General features: G+C 41.4%; 1 long non-coding RNA gene across 1 annotated transcript; it reads left to right on the plus strand.

Annotated features, from left to right (window-relative positions):
• Positions 1–17,480: 17,480 nt before the first annotated feature.
• LOC145009105 (uncharacterized) lies at positions 17,481–20,322 on the plus strand. Its single transcript, XR_013663739.1, has 3 exons — positions 17,481–17,561; positions 18,449–18,511; positions 20,263–20,322. It is a non-coding gene; the product is annotated as an uncharacterized LOC145009105 (long non-coding RNA).
• Positions 20,323–23,288: the final 2,966 nt, after the last annotated feature.

Consider the following 23,288-nt stretch of genomic DNA (forward strand, 5'->3'; position numbering starts at 1 on the left):
GTTATATGAAAATATAAAAAAGAAAAGTTAAAAAATTGTAGGAAAAATTTAAAACATTTATAAAATATTTGGTTTGAAAACACTTGTATTAAAATTATATGAGATTATAAAAAAAAAGTTAAAAAAAAATTATAAGCAAAGTTTAAAACATTGTATTAGAAAAGCCTATAAGAAAAAATATCATAAATTTTTTATAAGAAATTATAAAAAGTTTAAAGAAATTTATAAAAAAAATTATTCACATTTAGGCAAGTTTTTTTTGTATATATTTGACAATTTAACTTATTAAATGTGTTCACATATTAGTATATTACCATTGTCATTTGCTATAGCAAGTGACAATGGTAATATGTGAAGACATTTAACAAATTAAATGGTCAAAGGCATATAAAAAAAGGTTGCCTAAACGTGAACAAAATGTAAAGGTAATTACTTTGGCAAATCATTTTCCTATAATTTCTAATACTAATACTAGGTGAAAAGGTTTTGTCTTTGAATGTTTGTAGGTTTTTATCCTTTATGACAGTGATGTTGAGTGATTGAGTAGGTCCACATAGGGTATATATGGACCCCACCGTATAGAAGGCATACCATAAAATGGTGTGTTTTATATGTGTATTCATCATGTAACCATTCATCTTTAGTATCACTTTTCTCAAGGTCATATAAGCATATATGAAAGATCAATTGGTCATATAAGCATATATGAAAGCATATATGAAAGATCAATTGTGTTTTTGTATGTGTATTCATCATGTAGCCATTCATCTTTAGTATCACTATGTTTTTGTATGTGTATTCATCATGTAGCCATTCATCATGTTTTTGTATATATATATATATATATATATATATATATATATATATATATCATCTTTACGAACATTTGCATCATTTATAGGAACAACATTGTCATAGGTAACAACATCATCACCACCAACATATTTATACGTTCTTAGATCAATATAATGACTTTGTCATTGTATTAGTGTTTCATATACAACATATATATGAATTTATGGTTGCACTTGATCAAACTAATCAAATTATGGTTGTACTAATGTTTCATTTACAACATACGTAGGATAATAATAAAGGACACTTCGAGGTATTAAAATACCAACTTGATTGTTGTTACCTCTTCTGTTAGATTAGTTCTTACCATAATATTTTTCTCTTTCGCTAAATTTGTTCTTACTAGAGCCTTTTTCGATAGATTGGTTCCTATCAACAGTGTTATTTCAGTGTTGGCTGATGTTTGGAGGTAAAAAGTTATCACCTTGATCATTGTTTGGTTAGATCTCTTCACTAGGAAGTTATGGCCATTTTCCATCTTTTCTTTGGGTCCTTAATTTGTTTGAGCTTACCATGGAGTTGAGAATTCAGATCTAGACAGTGAAAGGTCCATTGGGCCTAAAGATTCAAGCTTTATCAAACTAGTGGCCAACTTTCATGCATTAAACCCTCTTTAGAGCTTGTTTGGCATTTTGAGCCCTAGTTGCCTTGCCTAGATGTAAAGCTTGCAGCTTTACATGATATTTTTGTTAGATTTGGTGTCTAAACCCATAACTATAATTGGGATGTACTTGACCCAATTGTAGCATGGTCCTTTTGGGTTGCCTTTATCGTTGCAATTTGATAGGATGGATTTTGAGAATAAGATTATTTGTGATTTATTAATATATTATAAGTATAATGTATTAATAGAGAAATCATATTATTTAATTAGTATTGGTCAAGAATTAGTTTGGAATTAATTTTGTGATCAAAAGAGACTAATTAAATATGTGGGGATTGATTGTGTAAATCAATCATTCTTATAATATGGGCTAATGATCCATAGTTATTTAGGATGGGCTAAACCATGGAGGTTAACCCATGGAGCCTAAGTATATGAAAGGTAATTTGGGTTTAGAAAGTGCAACCCTAGAATTTGCCACATTATAAATATTCGCCCCTAGAGCTAAAATCGGCAACCACATACATTCCAAGAGAGTGAAGTTGATTTTATGCTAAATAACCTTTTCTTTAAAGCCTCATTTTGCATTTGGTGTTTGTGAACCATTAGAGGCATCACACTTGGGATACTCAAGCTTTCAAAGGTTAAGAACTCTACCCTACTCAAAAGGTAAGCATCCAAACCAAGTTTATACTGTATAGCTTCAGTTGTATGCTAGCTAGGGAAAATGATTTGGAAAAATTGAAAATGCATGTATAATTAGAGAAAACATAGATCCAAAGCATTTAGGGTTGCATGTGCACTGTAAGAGTGTTATAGTGCTCAAAACCCAACAGTGGTATCAGAGCCTAAGATTGTTTTCTATTATATTTGATGCTTATTAATTTTTCAAAGCTGAAAAATTCGAAATTTTGGCCTCTAACTAGTGAACTCGCCAAGTCCATGAATAGACTCGACGAGTCCACTCGGTGACTGAGCGACTCGTCGAGTCCAGTTCATGCACTCGACGAGTTGAAGGATCTTTTCGTAGAATTTCAAGTTTCTTGGCTTCGTTTAGATTGGGAACAATTCCACAAACTGTTTTGGATCATTGGAAATGTTTTTTATGATATGGTAATGTTTGTACTCATCCAACTACAAGATAATTGTCAAAGTTTTAAAATAATTGTAATTTTTATATGATAAACAAAATTTCTTTCAAATTGTTAACTTGAAATTATCTTGATTATAAGTTTAGTTAGATCATAAATTATATGATAATTTTAGTTGTTAAAAAATGATCTAAATGATTTTTAAAGACCTCCATAATTTATCCTCAAGTTATGGAAAATGAAAAGTCTCATACATTAAAATCCTATTAAACTCATAAGTTATCAATGTGAATAGTTTTGACAAGTTTCAAAACATGGCCTCAAGTTTTGGAATTTGTAGAGTCTCATCAATGAAACTTTAATTCCAAACCCTAGAGTTTTACAAGTTAAAATTCAACCCTTATACTTTATAATATTCTAAGTTTTATTATATATATATATATATATATATATATATATATATATATATATATATATATATATATATATATATATATATATATATATATATATGACAAGTTAGTCTTACCGTTAGTAGGCCTCATTTATGAAGCCGGTCTATAAGGTGGGTATAAGGTTACTACCTTTAAAATGGTGGTTTAATGGGTGTCCACTCTCACCCACCGCTTCTTTGACTGGTGGAGGGTCGTTAGCCAAACGGATAGGATAGGACATTAACTTTCCTCATTAAAAGTATAATGATAAAAATAAAGTAACACAACTTTTATTAAATTCCCAATCTTAGTTACTTTAGAAAAAATGTGAAAATGGTGCTAATCCATGAAATTACACTTTGCACCTTGTTAAGTAGTTAGTGGAGCATGTGTGGTTAACCTACACACTAATCTGGGACTGACAATATGTAGCAATGGGTAACTTGGTGTTAATCATAGATCAATGGAGCGTTTGTGGTTAACTAGCACATTAATTAGGTGATCTGTAACATTGGGTATACAAAGTTAATTTGTATGGTTATCCACACCTTGTGTGTGATCCTCGGCATCTCAGTCAAAAACTTGAAGGGCATAATCGAGATTTAAACATATCATTCGAATTTAAATGAATCTCAAAGGATCTAGGAATTTCAAATCCAATTAAAACTTTATAATCTATTTTTTCATGGTGGAAATTGGTAAATCGTCATTTACCTACCTTCAAAAATTCTAAAATTGGATTACGACATCCCTCTTCGCAATTGTAGAACATTGTGTTGGGTCCTATCCTTAATATTTCATATCGGGTGTAATATTAAGGATTATTGTGGCATCCCCATTTTCACGGCCAAAAAAGGCCAATTTTGTTTATGCTTTATAAGAATCAGAGTACCTCTTTTAATAAAAATGTTGCAGAATTTGTTCCCAGTAAAATATGATAAATACGTTATCAAAGTATTTCCTGAAGAAAAGTATTTTTTATTCATTTTAAAACATTTGGGATGTCATCGTCAATACAGAAACATAAGCATAAACAGAACTTTCGGTCATTATCACTAGTGATTTATATCTCCTTAATCTCTCCGTGCAATGTGACTTTGTATCAACACCTGTGATATAAATAAACTGAGCGGGTCAGGTTGGGAAACCTGGTGAGTACAAAGGGTTTTCAATCCCACAATGTTATATCATATATATAATTTAGAACTCACAAAATATACAATTCCCCCCCCCCCCCCCCCCACACACACACACACACACATATATATATATATATATATATATATATATATATATATGTATATATATAAGCAATTCTTACCCTACACCGTTAATCCTTACAACGAGACTATCTATACTCTCGGACCTTAAATTTTACCTCTTACTTAACCCATACTCTCGGATCTATTTCATGCTCTTAGATCAATAATTGTGCCCATTCCATACTCTCGGATTAAGGACAAGTGACTATGTGTAAATTCATATTCCCAGATTAACGACGAATGACGATGTCCTATCCATACTCCCGGACTGAGGACAACTGACTATGTCTTAATCCATACTCCCGGACTAAGGACAATTGACTATATCTTAATCCATACTCCCGGACTAAGGCCAACTGACTATGTCTTAATCCATAGTCACGAATTTATGACAGTTGATTATGTCCAATCCATACTCTCGGACTAGGGACAATGACTATGTCTAATCCATGTTCACGGATCGATGACATATACTAAAGTTCTATTCTCTGAGTATAACTCACTCGTACTCATAAGAAAATACTACCAAATATTCCTCATAATTAATTTAGGTTTACTCTTTATCCTAAATCATAATATATAATCAAGTATGTTCTTTAGCACGTATTTCAAGCAACATCAATTAACTTGCACATAAACATATAATTAGTAATTCAATCAATATTTGTATTAAAATCATGTTCATGAAAAGGACTATGCACTCACCTGGTAAGGTGGTGAGTCGGCACTCAGACAACACTTCATTACTCTTAAAACAATTATCTTCGGACAAAATCTAGTATCATTACCACTAGAGTTTAGTCTATTATTCACCGAGACTAATTAATAGTCTAGCTATTATTACCATTACATAAGCGTTAAACAATACTTATATAACCCATAATAATAGCCCAAATACTTATTATAATCTCCTAATAACGTTACTATGATTAAATAAAATCTATATTGAAAATATCGTAGGTGTAGCTCACTTACAGCGTGTTTTATAGAAAACCGGACTTCGCTTGGAGCAGCGTTTCCAAACCAAAAGACCCTTTTTCTCGGGACTCCGGGAGCCTCGGGGCTTCCTTTGGGTGCTAGGGGGTTTACCTAGGCTTAGGAGGGTTAGAGAGGCTAGAGAGAGAAAGTAGTGAGAGAGAGAAGATTTTGGAGTGAAGAATGAGGCTACCCTCGGCCTCCTTTTATAGCCGCGAGGGCTCGCACTACGCTGGGCATAGTTCCATGTACGTTGGGCGTATCCCGAAGACACACGTCCAAGATAACTTGGTGCGACGTGGACTCTTCTAGACCAAGCAAGGCTAGACCGCGCAGCGTAGAGACTTCGTACATGAGGCGTACTCATACGCAGGGCATCAGATGCAAACGTTAGGCGTCTGAGGTGCGATGTGTTGAGATCCGAAGCGAAGCCTTGGTCAACAAGAAATGGCTCAGATGCTGCCACATCATCTGGTTCGCATCAGCTTCGCAATTTCACACTCCGACTTCAAAATTTTGTAACTTTCACATACGAGCTTCATTTTTGACGTTCTTTATATCCATACGTAGGCGAAAATGTACTCTAAAACTTTCGTTTAGACTCCGTTGGCTAATTTTGAGTTTTATTTGAAAATTTATATTTTTAACAGTCTGGGACAGGATTGGTCCGTTGAAAATCCATAACTTCTTCATCCAACGTCCCTTTTCATCTGTCTTTTTACCGTTACGCTACTATTAATGAGATCTTCGATTCTTGTTTAGTTTGTGTTGGCTAAATACCGCTCGATCTAATATTCGAACTCCGGGTTGTACACTACTAAGCCTAAACTTCGAAAAATCAGAACTTCCTCGAATAAAGTCAGATTTGGGTGTTCTTTTTATGAATGCACTTGGTTTAACGTATTCTATGACTTTCGTTTAGATCGCTAAGGCTAAATATCGCTCTATCGTAAATTCACTATTAACGCTTCCCAGTATCGTGCCGGTTCCGTCGCGAAATTTCGACCGGTCATAACTTCTTCGTTTTAACTCAAATTTCGGCGTTCTTTATATGTACGGAACCCTTGAGAAATTTTCTACAGCTTGGTTAAGATTATTTAATCTAAATAATCTTTTGTCGAAAAATCTTTTTGACCCCTATTATCTCTAAATTGACTAGCCCAGATCTACGCGCGTTACAATTATCTCCCCCTTAGGATGATTACGTCCCAGAATCTTCAACGAAATAGGGATCACATGATGACTCCATACGTTATCTCTTCATCCTACATAATAAATGTAACTTTGATGTTTCTTTGAATGAGTATCTAACTCTTAGACTTCCTGACTGCAGGCGGTGCCCGATCTTGGACCTGCTCTCTATCTCATGTTGGACTTCCAACCATGATCTTCATGTCATGATCTCGATCTTTATTGGAGACTCCTTCTTTAAAAAACTTGAGATAAGTTTCTTCCTTCGATTATCATAATATACCGATGGGTCATGTTCTGATGACATCTCATCCTATGATGTATTGCTTGGACCCATGTCTTTTAGAGTCAAATTCCAGAACAGACTATACCTTCCTTCATGTTCTAATCACATCTTAAAAGGTAGCATTTCTAGCTACAAGCAACCATCGCAATACCTCTACTGATCGCTTTGATTAATTCTTCCGACTTTAGTCAGGTGCTACATCAAATTTGGTTCTCGGAACCACGTAACATACTTGGCGTAGTCGGACTCAATTTGGTATGACCACTAGGGTCATAATAACAAAAATCTTCTTAGTCATTACCGAAACAATGGTAACAACATACTTGAATAAAATTATATCAATTACTAGCTTCTTGGTAACGTTGTGACTTTCTCTGATCCAAGTGTAAGTTGTGTGCTTCCGGTAGTATAGACCTCTACTACCTTTCACACCTACTCATACTCGTCCCAAGTATTATCTCGCAGTTCACCCAAGTCACCATACAAGAAAATCACATAACAACTTGACACATTAGATAATAAAACAAAGGTTTTGTATTATTCCTTGAAATGATTACATAGGTGTTCCAGTTCAACCTATATTGTGCCTCTAATAGGCTACACCTCCTGATACTAACTGCATGACTACTTTATAACTTGATCTTTGGATATCAGTTCTCATTCTTGATTCCTTGCATTGTCATTTGCTTTCTCATGGATCATATGAAATGCTCTTGCCTTCGGCTTTGGTGGTACGTACATTTCGATTTGCGGCTTCTTCTTTCCTTGGGTAGTCTTGCTTGAAGTGTCCTTCCTCGCCACACTTAAAGCAGGCTTCTCTCTTGATTGTGCATTTGTTGGCATAATGACCAGTCTTCCCACATTTAAAGCAGGTCATTTCTTTAGAGCATCTCCCAATGTGCTTCCTCTTGCACTTGTCACACCATTGTGCTCCTTCCCCATACTTTGATAATTTTCTCTTGTCGTTGGACCTTGTGGGTCCTTCAAACTTTCTCTTATCGCCAGCTTCAACCTTGTTGGCAGCTCTTCCCTTTATCATATCTTCAACAGACTCGACATCCCACATAGCTACCTCTAGAGTAGGAATCTGATTTACTGGCACCGCATACTCCTAAGGAAGTCCCTTTGCGTACTTGTCGACTTTTGTTAGCTCATCATGGACAAGGCGCAAAGAAAACTCCATTTTGTCCGTGAAGTTGTTGGTGTATTCATCAATGGACATGCTTCCTTTCTTCAAAGTTAGCAATTGGTTCTCTAGCTCGAGCAGGTTTTGGGCTGAGCAGTAATTGCATTTGAACTGTACCAAAAACTCTGCCCACGCCAGTTGTAGGGGCTCATCGAGGCTTAAAGTGTTCCCTAGAGTGTTCCACCAATGAACCGCACCTCCTCTGAACCAGCGCACTGCAAATGTGGTTTGTAGTTTGCCTTTGCAACCACACGTCATAAAAGCCAACTCCATCTCTGAGATCCAATCCATAACTCCAATCGGATCTTCCTTCCCGGTGAAGGTTGATGGCTTGCAAATCAGAAAATCTTTGTACTTTCATTAATTCCTCTCGACTCTATCATCTTGATTGTTCCTCTTAATCACTGACAGATCAGCTTGACCAACAGTCATGCTGTAGTTCCCCTCCTCAGATTTCCCTTCGTTCAACTCGGGTTGTTCAATAGACATCGTAAGTTCCTCTCGATTTTGTTGAAGTAAACACCTTGTTTCCTCCATTTGATGATCCAACATCATCTGGATCAACGCTTGCACTCCAACCATCGTGATTGGCTCAGGAGCGGATACTACAACAGGTATTTGCTCAATCACTGGTGGTTGATTCCTATTTCCATTCACGTTCCCAACTCCACTGCGGATTCTTTCCATTTCGATCAATTCACTAATTTAAACGTTCGGTGTGTAGCGAGGAGAATTTAGATAAGAACGATTTTATTTACGATCTACGTGCAAATCTCCTTATCACTTCGAAAAGTTACATGCCAGTTCTAATACTGTAATTCATACATTTAGAAATCTGAACACATAAAATTTCCAAATCCGGATGGCAATAGACCATAGATCCGATTACATAATTCATATCACAAATCATTTAGCACATAAAAGTATGTAGGAATTTTCCCTAAGATAAGCTACTGCTTGTGTCTATTCAGGTGTATTACCTAAATTTACTAGACACATTCCTCACAATCATCATCTAGCATTCTAAGTTTAAGTCTAGAAATAAATCCATATTCCTAGTTCGCTTAAACTAATGCTTTGATACCAACTGTGACATCCCCATTTTCACTGCCAGAAAAGACCAATTTTGTTTATGCTTTATAAAAATCAGAGTATCTCTTTTAATAAAAATGTTGCAGAATTTGTTCCTAGTAAAACATGATAAATACATTAACAAAGCATTTCCTGAAGAAAAGTATTTTTATTCATTTTAAAACATTTGGGATGTCATCATCAATACAGAAACATAAGCATAAACAAAACTTTCATTCATTATCACTAGTGATTTATATCTCCTTAATCTCTTAGTGTAATGTGACTTCGTATCAACACCTGTGATATAAATAAATTGAGTGATTTATATCTCCTTAATCGTTAATCCATACTCCCAGACTAAGGGCAACTGACTCTGTCTTAATCCGTACTTACGGATTAATGACAGTTGACTATGTCCAATCCATACTCTAGGATTATGGACAATGACTATGTCTAATCCATGCTCACAGATCGATGACATATACTAAAGTTCTATTCTCTAAGTATTATAACTCACTCATACTCATAAGAAAATACTACCCAATATTCCTCATAATTAATTTAGGTTTACTCTTTATCCTAAATCATCATATATAATCAGGTATGTTCTTTAGCACGTATTCCAAGCAACATCAATTAACTCACACATAAACATATAATTAATTCTTCAATCAATACTTGTATTAAAATCATGTTCATGAAAGGGACTATGCACTCACCTGGTAAGGTGGTGATTCGACACTCGGACAACACTTCATTACTCTTAAAACAATTACCCTCAGACAAAACCTAGTATCATTACCACTAGAGTTTAGTCTATTAGTCACCGAGACTAATTAATAGTCTAGCTATTATTACCATTATATAAGCGTTTAACAACACTTATATAACCCATAATAATAGCCCAAGTACTTATTCTAAGCTCCTAATAACGTTACTATAATTAAATAAAAGCTATATTAAAAATAGCGTAGGCGTAGTTCACTTACAGCGGGTTTTATAAAAAACCGGACTTTGCTTGAAGCAGCGTTTCCGAACCGAAAGACCCTTTTTCTCGGGACTCCGGGAGCCTCGGGGCTTCTTTCGGGTGCTAGGGGGGTTTACATAGGCTTAGGAGTGGTTAGGGAGCCTAGAGAGAGAAAGTAGTGAGAGAGAGAGAGAGAGAAGATTTTGGAGTGAAGAATGAGGCTGCCCTCAGCCTCCTTTTATAGGCGCGAGGGCTCGCACTATGCTGGGCATAGTTCCAAGTACGCTGGGTGTATCCCGAAGACACACGTCCATGATGGCTTGGTGTGACGTGGACTCTTCTGTACCGAGCAAGGCTAGGCCACACAGCGTCTTCGTATGCGATTTGTACTCGTACGCGGGGGGTCGGATGCGAACATTGGGCGTCTGTGGTGCGATGTGTCAAGATCCGAAGCGAAGCCTTGGTCAACAAGCAACGGCTAAGATGCGGCAACGTCATCTGGTTCACGTCAGCTTCTCAATTTCACACTCCGACTTCAAAATTTCGTAACTTTCACATTCGAGCTCCGTTTTCGACGTCCTTTATATCCATGCGTAGGCGGGAACGTACTTTACAACTTTTGTTTAGACTCCATTGGCTAATTTTGAGTTTTATTTTAAAATGTATATTTTTAACAGGCTAGGACATGATTGGTCCGTTAAAAATCCATAACTTCTTCATCCGGCGTCCATTTTCGTCCGTCTTTTTACCGTTATGCTACTATTAACGAGATCTTCGATTCTTGTTTAGGTTGTGTCGGCTAAATACCGCTTGATCTAATATTCAAACTCCGGGTTGTACATTGCTAAGCCGAAACTTCGAAAAATCATAACTTCTTTGTACAAAGTCAAATTTGGGTGTTGTTTTTATGAACGGACTTGGTTTAACTTATTCTATGACTTTCGTTTAGATCGCTAAGGCTAAATATCGCTCTATCATAAATTCACTATTTACGCTTCCCGGTGTCGTTTCGTTTCTGTCGCGAAATTTCGACGGGTCATAACTTCTTCGTTATAATTCAGATTTTGGCGTTCTTTATATGTACGGAACCCTTGAGACATTTTCTATATTGACTAGCCTAGATCTATGGGCGTTACAATTATCATCTAACCTAAACTTTGTTCTTCTTCTTTTTTAGATGTCTATCCCAAACAATGTTTCCACACCAACCCATTCAGGATCTTTCTCCCTCATGAACCTATGTGGGAGGGTCATTTTCGATGGCTCAAACTTCAATGATTGGATTCATAACATCAGAATGGCTATTCGTTATGAGGAAAAAGAATGTGTCCTAGACAAAGAGCTTAAGGAGATTGATGTAACCACTACCACTCCTGAACAAATCGTTGAACACACTATTCATGAAAGGGATGCAACAAAGGTGTCGTGTCTAATGATTGCTACCAAGACCGTTGAGCTGCAGAAGTCCTATAAGGACTACTATCCCTATAGAATGTATCAGGATTTGATAGAAAGATACCATCAAAGTGCTCGGCAGGAGAGGTATGAGATCATTGCATCCATGATCACAATCACAATGAAGGATGGAGATTCCATCATGGCCCGCTTGTAAAAGATGCAAAGATATGTGGACCACTTGCTTAAATTGAATGTCAATTTTGATGAAGAGTTGGCCATAGATATAATTCTACAATCTTTACCTTCTTGTTATGATCAGTTTTGTATGACTTATCATATGAACAAAGAGGAGGTCACTCCTATCAAGCTTCAATGCCTTCTAAGGACTGCAGAAAGCAACCTGAAAGGCAAGTCGGTTGTGTCTACTCCTACTACTACTTCTGCCCCTGTTCTGGCAATCGGACATGGGAAGGGAAAGAAGAGGAAGGCTCCCTCCAAGATCCGCAAGGGAAAGTATCTTGATGGACCCTCTTCTAGTGGGACCAAAGCTAGTTCTACTAATTCCTCTTCTAATCCGAAGGACACTGACTACTTCCATTGTCATGAAAAAGGGCACTGGAAACGAAGCTACCCCAAGTACTTACATGACATAAAGGATGGGAAGATCAAGCCCTCCTTTATAGGTATTTACACTATTCAATCTAATAACTCATCACATGCTAATTCTTGGGTCCTTGATATATGTTGTGGATTTTACATTTGTTCTGATTTGTAGGGACTAAAAAGAAGTCGGGATGTGGAGCACGTGAAGATAAACTTAATCATGGGAAATAGGAAAATGTCGTTTGTGACCAAGATTGGAATTTATTGTTTATTGATTAGTAATGGCTTAAACTTAGATTTGAATAATTGTTGTTACTCAGCCGATATGGCGAGAAATATTATTTCCTTTCATAGTTTGTACAAACAGGTTTTTACCTTTTCTTTTAATAATGAAGTTGGTACAATTAATGCTTATTATAATGGTGTATTTTATTTTGAAGCATTACCTTGCAATGGTGTATATGAAACTGTGATGGTTGTATATAACTTAGGAAACAATATGTTACATATTGATTCTTCCAAGGATTTGGATAAGGCATGCTTGTGGCATTGTTGTGTTGGACATGTCAACAAGAAGCGCATAACCCAACTCCAAAAGGATTGAGTTTTTGAGTCATTCGACTTAAACTCGGATGACACTTGCGAATCTTGTTTACTTGGAAAGATGACCAACTCACATTTCACTGGTACTTGTGAAAGAGGTGAAGGTCTGTTGGATCTCACACACACTGATGTGTGTGGACCATTCAGAACTACCACAAGGATGCTAACTGCTTCTATGTGACTTTTACTAATGATTATAGTAGGTATGGCTATATCTACTTTATCAAGCATAAGTCAGAAACCTTTGAAAAGTTCAAAGAGTTTAAGCAAGAAATAGAGAATCAATTGGGCAGGAAGATAAAGATGTTGCGATCTAATCGTGGAGGAGAGTATCTGAGTATTGAGTTCCTTGACTATCTTAAGGAATGTGGAATTGTTTCACAATTAACGCCACCTAGCACACCACAACTTAATGGTGTGGCTAAGAGGCGTAATAGAACCTTGGTAGACATGGTGTAACACCCAGAATCCAGAAGGCCAATAAAAGAAAGAAAAACCCCAAGTCAAGAGGTCTACTCGTCGAGTCCAAGGGGGTGACTCGACGAGTAGAAGTGAGTTTTGGGGCACGAGTTAAATGACCTACTCGACGAGTTGTAGGACCAACTCGACAAGTTGGTCTGGGTTTGGGAAACCCGGGATTCAGGTTTTTGTCCCCTATTTAAGTATCTTATTCTCCTCCTCTTAGCCTCATTTCCATCCTACACTATCTAAACCCTAATCCATGAAACCCTAGTGCCTTCCATGAGCTTGGAAGCCATTTATGAGTATTCTTGAGTGCTTTGAAGCTTGAAGAAGAAGAAGCCTTGGGGATATAAGAAGAGACTAGTATATCCAGAAACCTCTCGCTTTGTTCGTCACTTTCTGGTAAGAAAGTTCCAACCTTGATCATTATGCACTTAGATCTCTTCTTTTACACCTTTTTTTTGGGGGGGGGGGGGGGGGGGGGTTGTCCAAGAACACTAGCATGTGAGAAATAGATGTCCCAAGGGTTTATGTTTTTAGATCTAGAGCCATTAAGGGATATTATGGCATAAAGGTGCAAGCTTTATGCCATAGGATTCCCCATGCAAGCATTAGAGTGTTTTTTGGACTTTTTAGCTCAAAGGGCCATGTATGGAGGGAAAACGGTAGGAGCTTTGCATGATTGTGAGATGTTTGGGTCCAGATCTATGTTCGGATGCATTAGTATGATGTATGTGATGGGTTTTGAGCATTCTAACACTCCTATGTTGTACATGGAACCCTAGATGCTTTGGATCTATGTTTTCTCTATTATACATGAATACATTTAATATTCCAAAGCATCATCATAACTAGCATACAATGAAGTATAAACAATATGAATTACAAGTTAGATGACATACCTTTTAGTGTAGTTGAAGCCTTGGACCATTAAGAACTTAGTGCCCCAAGTCTTGCACCTCAAATGGAATCACACAACACCACCAACAATGGAGGAACTTGAGAGGAGGTCACTTGCACTCATAAAATTGGCTATCCCTCTTGTGTTTCCGCTAGTCACCACTTAAGTGCTCACTAAAGTGCCAATTTCTTAAGTTAGAGGGGTTCTTATATAGTGTGGCAAACTAGGGTTACAACATGTAAACCCTAATGACTTTCTATATCCCTCATGCTCCATGGGTTAAAACCTTCATGGAGTATCAATGGGTTACCACATGAGCTTAGCCCAACATGAAGAACTATGGATCATAAGCCCACTTTATAAGAATGAATGATTTACCAAATCAACCCCTTATATTTAATTACTCTCTTTTGATCACAAAATTAATTCCAAATTAAATCCTGGTCAATACTAATTAAATAATATGATTTCATATTAATATATTAGAACTTTTAATGTATTAATAAACCATAAATAACCTCTTCTCAGTTATCCATCCTTCATATTGTTCTGGTGCCATGCCACCCAAATGGACCATGCTACTCTCGGGTCAAGTACATACCAATAAAAGTTATGGGCTTAGACACCTAATCTAACAGTCTCCCACTTGGACAAGTCTAATAACTATTATTGCAAGCATGACTCCAACCCGACTAGCAATTGTAGCTCTTAAAAGCCGTTGTCAAACTCTTTCCTAATCAATGTCGCGTCCATTAGATAAGGGATCATATATTCCTCCATTCTAGAAATCATTTGGACTGAGACATGGATTATAATCGTTCTCTATGTCCATCTATTGTTTCCTGATTTCTGATTTATGAAGACTGACTAATTGAACAAATCAAATCAGTCCAGGCCTGGTGTCATCACTAAATCATCGAGGGGCCTACTGTAACACCTAAAGTTTGGAAGGCCAAGAAAAGAGAGAAAACCTTAATTTTAAGGGAGACTCGACGAGTCCAAGGATGAAATCGGCGAGTTCGAGCGGGATCCGGGTCAAGGAGTAAGTGACCGACTCGGCGAGTCTGGTCCGTGCGAGGAAAACCCTAAAATCGGGACTTGGAACCTATTTAAACGCCTCATTCTCTCCCCTAAGGTTCCTTTACTGCCTCTTTCACCCAGAACATCAAACCCTAGCCGCCACATCCATTGATTGAGCCATTTGTTGTTTTGGAAGGTGCATTGAAGCTTGGAGAAGGAAGAAGGAACTTGAAGGAGCAAGAAAGGACTATAGATCTGGGATTGTGAGTTCATTCTGAGCATTTGGAGGTAATAAACTAGTTGTTGGACCCTTTTTGCACCTAGATCTATGTGTGTGTTTTGGGCCTTCTTGGCATGATAGTAACCATTCGAGGTAGGGGTTCAGATCTGAGGTTGCTACCTCAGATCCATGTTTATTTTGGTTTAGAATCCCGTAAAGTATCAGCTCTTGGTATATTGGTGAAGCATGGTTGTCATTAAACCCTAGTTATGGTGTATTTTTCCTAGATCTCCTTCTCTATACGTAAAGTTTGCAACTTTACGTGAGGAATAGGCTTGGGAATGGTAGATCTACAGTTTGGAGTCCATGCATGACTCAAAAGTCCTCTGCATGTAAGGAGATCTGAATGGACTCGGCGAGTCCTTTGAGTGGACTCGGCGAGTATCATGAAGAGCAGGAGCAATTCGACGAGTGGGATGAACAGCTCGTCGAGTTAGATGAAGATTGCCTTGTACTCGGCGAGTCTGTTCTTGGACTCGGCGAGTCAGGTTGCGAAACCCCAAACCCTTCAAGTTGAGACTTGAATCAGTGAGTCGGGTGGAGACTCGGTGAGTTGGGCAGGTCAGGACTCAGAAATCGATAGACTCGGCGAGTCGAGACGCGAATAGAAGGATTCTGAAATTATGAACTCGGCGAGTCAGTAGGGTGACTCGGCGAGTAGGGTTGACCTTGACCAGGACTTTGACTTGGACCAGGGTTGACTTGGTTGTCTTTCGGGGGTCAATTAGACTTAGTGTTGCATTGATATTGGTAGTTCGGGGAGCAAGGGGAGCAGGAGTTCAGTGAGTTGCCATGCAGCAGCTAGTGAGTTCATCGGCAAGTTTAGCCAGTGCAGGTGAGTTTCCCTTTGTGTGAATGGGTCTAAGGCCACAATGTCGGCCCATGTAGTTATGAGTACAAGACCCGGGGGTTAGCCCTAGGTACAGTATGCTAGTATGATTTTCAGGATGAGGTCCCTTAATAGCGGGCAGGTGCCCAAGGATTTGTTTATATGATAGTTTATACTTGTTGTCTGTGTGATACATGTATGTGCCTGGTAGGGAGGTGAGTGTGGGCGAGGTCCCGTATCTCACCAATAGCAGAGTGTGGATGGGGTTCCATATCTCATTAGTAGCAGAACAGGGGCGAGCCCAAGTTAGGGGAGTGAGAGTGGGACGGGCCCGTATCTCACTACCAGTAGGAGCGTGGACGGGGTTCCATGACTCATCAGTAGCAGGACAAGGGCGAGGCCCAGGATAGGCGAGGCCTTCGGACATGATCAGTCGTATGAGTTTAGCTTATGTGTTGTGATATGTTTATGTGTTATTATCTATTGGCGGGCAAGGCCCTGTGACAGGCGAGGCCTAAGAAAAACATATATGTATCCGAGCGGGGCTCGAAGCCAGGCGGGGCCTGGAGCGGCGGGGTTGTTGTATTGGGCGAGGCCCGAGGTAGGGGCGAGGCCCAAGATAGCGGGCGTGGCCCTGTATGTGCAGTATGTGATTATGCATGGTATGTGGTAGGGTGGGGAACTCACTAAGCTTCGTGCTTAGGGTTTTCAGTTTTGGTTTCAGGTACTTCCGGTAGCGGAGGGAAGAGCTCGGGTGATCGCATGGCACACACCATAGATTAGACAACCTGGGAATGTTTACTATGATAATGAACATGTGTTTTGAAAACTTATACTCAGATTATGTTTTGGGATGATGACTTTGCTTAAAGTAATGTTTTATTAAAATAAATTTTTGGTCTTAAATTTTGGGTCGTTACAATTTGGTCCTATTGTGCAGCTCTCGTTTGAGTCCAACCGTTGTAGGAACGAGTCTTTTACTTGAAGGATTATCTGAGCCTCGTCACATGTGATGGTATCCAGGTGATGGCTAGTTGGCATCACAAGGAGACCTTCAGTAGCTGAGGACTGGTTTGAGTAGAGTCAAAGGTTTCCCTAGGGCAAGCCTAGGATGAGGTAGTGCTGGGAGCAGGGGTAGTAGGAATGTAGCACCTGGTTTCCGGTATGTGAATTTTATTTGAGCATTGCCCTAATTTAGCCTTGGACTCGGCGAGTCATAAGGTCCGACTCGCCGAGTAGGGATGAGACTCAGGACACGTTTAAGTGGGCGACTCGGCGAGTCCATATCCTGGACTCGGCGAGTCACCGCTGCTGGATGAAACCCCAAGTTTCAAGGGTTTGCACCCTATTTAAACCCTCATTCCGCCCCAACTCGTCCCCATTCACCCCCAGAACTCCCCCAACATCGTTTTCCCTTGTTTCCTTGAGAGATTGAAGTGTTCTTGGTGTGTTCTTCAAGGTTTTGAGGAGAAAGAGGAGTAGATCAAGAAGAGGAGAAGGAGATCAGCCATCTTTGTGTCATTTCAACATTTTCCTTGAGGTATATCTCATTTTCCCCCTGTTTCTATGCTTAGGATTTCATTTGGGACACCCTTGAGCAATTCTTCAAGCTTGTTTGTGCTTAATGTTTCGTAATAAGTGGATTAACCTTTAGATCTAGGCAAGATTGAGCTCTAGGAGCTCAGATCTGTTAGCTTTATGGCCCCATGTGGCTTGTTCATCCTAGATCTACCCTTTTGAGGCATTTTGCACCCTAAAATCCACATTAGTGAATATCCACACGTAAAGTTGGAAACTTTACGTGTGATTTGTGTCCTAGAAGTCCAGATCTATGAATGGCATGGACTGGAATCGAGTAAATCGGTGTATTTGGTGGATGCATGGCGGCAACTCGGCGAGTCGTATTGGCGACTCGGCGAGTCTGGTCGCGAGTCACCGATTTGGTCCCTTCATGATGTATCGAGTTGAGCCGTGAGTCACAGGGGGTGACTCGGTGAGTTGGGAGCTGAACTCACCCATGTTAGGACTCAGCGAGTCAATGCCCTGACTCGGCGAGTCCAAGGCAATCTTCATAGATCAAGAACAGACTCGGCGAGTTGTTCATACAACTCGGCGAGTCTTAGCATAAAGTGTTCTTCGGATGAAGATGAACTCGACGAGTTGTTCATACAACTCGGCGAGTAGGATGAAGGAGTTGAATGACAGTTAGAAGGTGAACTCGTCGAGTCATAGCCCGACTCAACGAGTAGAACCAGGGACCCAGGACAATGGTTTGCTAGGGACTCGGCGAGTGGAGATCCACTCGGCGAGTCGGGTCAACTGAAAGTTGACTCTAGCATTGGCTTAGAGCTAGACCGGGGATAAAATGGTCATTTTATCTAAAGGACAGTTAGCAGTGTTTGATTGAGTATGTTGTGGGAATTGCAGCCGGAGGACTCCCGGAGCAGCAGCAGTCAGTTAGTTCCCGATCAGTTCAGCAACTACTTTGAGGTGAGTTACCTTCCAGTAGCGGTGGGTCTAAGGCCACAATGCCGGCCCACCAGTAGGAAACGTATGATAGATGATTGTCTTTGTGATATCATCTAGGTTTGCTATTACTTGTTATGTTACATGCTATCATGATACGCTATATGCAATAGTAGTAGAGTTCGGTTGTTAGGACCGCTGGGTAATCAGACACCCCATAATTTATCTGACTGTATGTGATGGTATGCTTGTATGTTGGTCTGTTATGTTATGCGATAGAGGTAGCGGGAGGGGACCAGTCCCCGAGGATCGGTTGCTAGGACCGATGGGTAGTTAGCACCCCAGAATGGCTTGACATGGGTAGTCAGCACCCCAGAATGGTTTGACACGGGTAAGACGGCACCCCAGAATGGCCGTATGGGTAGGTCGGCACCCCAGAATGGCCGTACCGGGTAGTCAGGCACCCCATAATAGCCTGGCAGTACGTATGTTATGTGTTTGTATGGTATGTGGTACGTTGGGGGAAACTCACTAAGCTTTGTGCTTACGTTTACAGTTTTGTTTTCTGGTACCTCTGCACCTAAGGGGAAGGAGTCGGCGCGGTAGCTGCACGTCATACACACACTCTTCGGTTTCCGCATTTACGAGATTTACTGGGATTGTACTCTGATATTTTGATGGGATGTATGGTTTGACTTTTTAGAACATGGTTGCGATGTGTTATGGTGTGATCAAACAATGTTTTTATTTATTAATGTTTTCTAAAGTAATACCTTAAAAATGAAATTTTCGGACGTAAAAATTGGGTCGTTACAAGTTGGTATCAGAGCCCTGGTTTGAGGGATTCGGACACGCCTTCGGGAGTGTTTGGACTCAAATCGAGGGATTGAAAGATTTTTTAAAGGAAATTGTTCTTTAAAACCCGGAAAAGAGTCATAAGAAAGAGCAAAGTGTGTGATGTGCGCGACCGGCCGAGCTCAAGTAAGTATTCCCCATAGTACCCATACAAGTTTATGTTATGTTTATCAGCTTACGTAGAACTGCATGCTAGAATAGGCTAAGGATCTAGGAGTGATGCCTTATGTGCCTGCTTATGTGTTATAGCTTTATGAATATTGCATGCTAGAATTGAGTAGACAGCAGTAGGATAGCCTGTTTAGGTTATGCCTGATAGTATAAGCTTAGCATCCTATGTTAAGTGTCGTTTCTTGTTATAAGAATAGTTTTGGCTTGAGTCTGTTTTTCCCTTATCCGAATGCTGCTTGCTTCGTGCTTGGTGGGATTCTGAGTAATGGGAGTTAGCAACTAGGTAAACACGTCACACCACATGTAATCAGGGTTGAATAATCCCAAAGTATTGGAACTGGCCCTATTGCGCAGCTCTTGTTTGAGTCCAACCGTTGTAGGGACGGATCTTTTACTTGAAGGATTATCAAATCCTCATCACATGTGATGGTGTTTAGGTGGTGGCTAACTGACATTATGAGGAGACCTACAGCAGCTGAGGACCAGTCGTGTTGAACTTGAGTTTTCCTTACGGCAAGCCTAGGATGAGAATATCAGAGAGTAACAGTAGTAAAGGGGAGCTGGTGGAGTCGAGGAATTCCTCGGAGAAGGTACAGATAGATGTGGAAGGTAGTATGGGCCCGTACTACTGAAAGCAGAGGATCCGTACCCGAGCCGAGGGAGGCCAAGACGAGACCAAGGAACCTGTAAATAGTTGAGATCCCTCATAAAGTAGCAGTACCACTAATAATTATTATGATGTTTTGTAGAATGGTGGTACTTCGACCGAGACCGACAGATGGCGGGTCAGGAGAGGGGTCAGGTTCGGGATCTGGCACCGAGCCGATTGATGAGAGGCTACGTGAGTTCATCACGTCGGAGATCACTAGGGGCATCCTTGAGTCGACCCCCATCATCTTTGGGTCGATCAAGGAAGGGATCATGGAGTTGATGGAGGATCGTCTACGGGCATTCAGGAGCGACTTGGCCTCTAGCCAGTCGGGATCTCGCACACTATCCTTCAAGGACTTCAGGGGCAGTGGTGCGCCGGATTTCCATGGGGTGAAGGACCCCATTGTTGCCAGGCGGTGGATTGCGGATATTGAGTCCGCCCAGTTGACCAGCTTCTGCCCCGAGGGGTCGAAGGTGAGGTACGCAGCAGGGTGTTTACGGGACCGAGCCCGGGATTGGTGGGAGTCAGTAGGTGACTCGTTGGGAGCCTCGGCTATTGAGGCAATGACCTGGTCGGACTTTGTGGCTAGGTTCAGGGCAGAGTTTGCGCCAGCGGTCGAGCTTCAGCAGCTGGCCAGGGAGTTTCTAGACATGAGGCAGACGACAGAGACCGTGGCGGAGATCACCGCCAAGTTTCGGGAGAGGGCTTTATTGGTGCCCCAGTATGCAGGTGACGAGGATATGAGGAGGACTCGTTACCATGATATGCTACGAGCTGACATTCGGGAGCATGTTAGCTTTTTGGCTTGCCCTACCCTAGACTCTATGATTGCCAGGGCTAGGGAGAGAGAGATAGATTTGGAGCACATCCGGAAACGGAAACTTGAGGACGGTCAGGCAGTAGGGGCTTCGGGGAAGAAGCCCAAGGGATCAGACGGGAGGCCGAAAGGCCAGTCGGGACCGAGCCGCTGCAGGAGGTGCGGCAGGCCGCACGAGGGGGCGTGCAGGATGGGATCGTCAGGCTGCTACAAGTGCGGCAAGTTTGGGCATATCAGAAAGGATTGCACTGCTCCTGCACCAGTTATTCAGACATCGGAGTTGCTGTGTTTCCACTGCAACCAGAGGGGCCACAAAAAGGCCAATTGCCCCATGTTGACAGTTTCAGCACCAGTGAAGGCGCCAGCTCCAGCGACCCTACGGATCACGGATGGCCGTCAGGGCAAGGCAGAGGCTCCAGTGGTGAGGAGTCGGGCATTTCAGTTGACTGCCGAGGAGGCATGTGCCGCGCCCGATGTGGTGACGGGTATGATTCCTTCCTTCTATCTTTTATTTTACGTTGTTATGATATTGATATGTGCTCCGTGTGTATGCATGTGTATTAGGATCGTTCCATGTGAACGACATCCCGGTTCAGGTATTGTTCGACTCGGGTGCATCCCGATCGTTCGTTTCTCTTGCTCTTAGCAAGAGATTTCATGAGACTTCAGGCGAGTTAGATTGCCCGTTAGAGGTAGAGATTGCTGACGATCGATCGGTGCGAGCATCGATGGTGTTTCGAGATTGTGTTCTGCAACTGTTTGAGGAGCGTTACCTGGTAGACTTGGTTCCCATTCCATTGCGTGGGAACAAGGTGATTATTGGTATGGATTGGTTGAGCCCTAATGGGGCAGTGATAGATTGCGCGCAGCAGCTAGTGCGATTCAGGACCCCAAGCGGGGGAGAGTTAGTGATTCATGGAGAGCGGCCGCAGTGTAGACCCACTGTATGTTCAGCAGCGAGGGCTAGGCGCTACCTTCAGCAGGGATGTGCGGGTTATGTCGCGTATGTGATGGATACCCGGGAGGCGGGTAAGGCGACCGTGAGCGAGGTCCCGGTGGTTCGAGATTTTGCTGATGTTTTCCCGGAGGAACTACCTGGGATACCTCCGGAGCGACAGGTGGAGTTCAGGATTGACCTCATTCCCGGTGCGGCTCCGATAGCCAAAGCACCATATCGGTTGGCTCCTCCCGAGATGCAGGAGTTGTCTACGCAGCTGCAGGAGCTGCTGGACAAGGGATTTATTCGGCCGAGCAGTTCACCCTGGGGAGCCCCGATTCTGTTTGTAAGAAAGAAGGACGGGTCGCATCGGATGTGTATAGATTATCGGGAGCTGAACAAGGTAACGGTGAAGAACCGATACCCGCTTCCGAGGATTGATGACCTATTTGACCAGCTTCAGGGAGCATCTTGGTTCTCCAAGATTGACTTGCGTTCGGGGTATCATCAGATGAGGGTCAGGGAGGAGGATATGCAGAAGACTGCGTTTTGGACGCGCTATGGTCATTACGAGTTCGTGGTGATGCCGTTTGGGCTCACCAATGCTCCTGCCGCGTTCATGGACCTCATGAACCGCGTGTGTAGACCGATGCTGGATCGGTCTGTGATAGTCTTTATCGATGATATCTTGGTCTATTCCAAGACTCGGGAGGAACACGAGGAGCATCTGAGGGAGGTATTGGAGACCCTGAGGAGGGAGAGCTTGTATGCCAAGTTCTCCAAGTGTGAGTTTTGGTTGCGCAAGGTGCCATTTCTTGGACACCTCATCAACCAGAACGGGATTCTGGTTGATCCGGCCAAGGTCGAGGCCGTGATGAGATGGGAGGTCCCGAAGTCTCCATCCGAGATTCGGAGCTTCCTGGGATTGGCGGGCTACTATCGGAGATTTATCCAGGATTTCTCCAAGATATCCGTACCCCTGACACGACTGACGAAGAAAGCCGTGGTCTTTCGGTAGGGACCCGAGCAGCAGGCTGCGTTTGAGATGCTGAGACAGAAATTGTGTGAGGCACCGATCCTAGCCCCGCCTGAGGGCGTAGAGGATTTTGTGGTTTACTGCGATGCGTCCATTTCAGGGTTGGGCGCAGTTCTGATGCAGATGGGGCATGTCATTGCCTACGCTTCACGGCAGCTCAAGCCTCACGAGGCAAATTACCCGACGCACGATTTAGAGTTGGGGGCGGTGGTCTTTGCCCTCAAGATTTGGCGGCATTACCTCTACGGGGTTCGGTGTACCATCTACACGGACCACAAGAGTTTGAGGTACCTCATGGACCAGCCGAATCTGAACATGAGGCAGTGGCGGTGG

Source organism: Lactuca saligna, chromosome 8 (assembly GCF_052625555.1).
Source record: "Lactuca saligna cultivar CGN05327 chromosome 8, ASM5262555v1, whole genome shotgun sequence".
NCBI classification, from domain to species: Eukaryota; Viridiplantae; Streptophyta; class Magnoliopsida; order Asterales; family Asteraceae; genus Lactuca; species Lactuca saligna.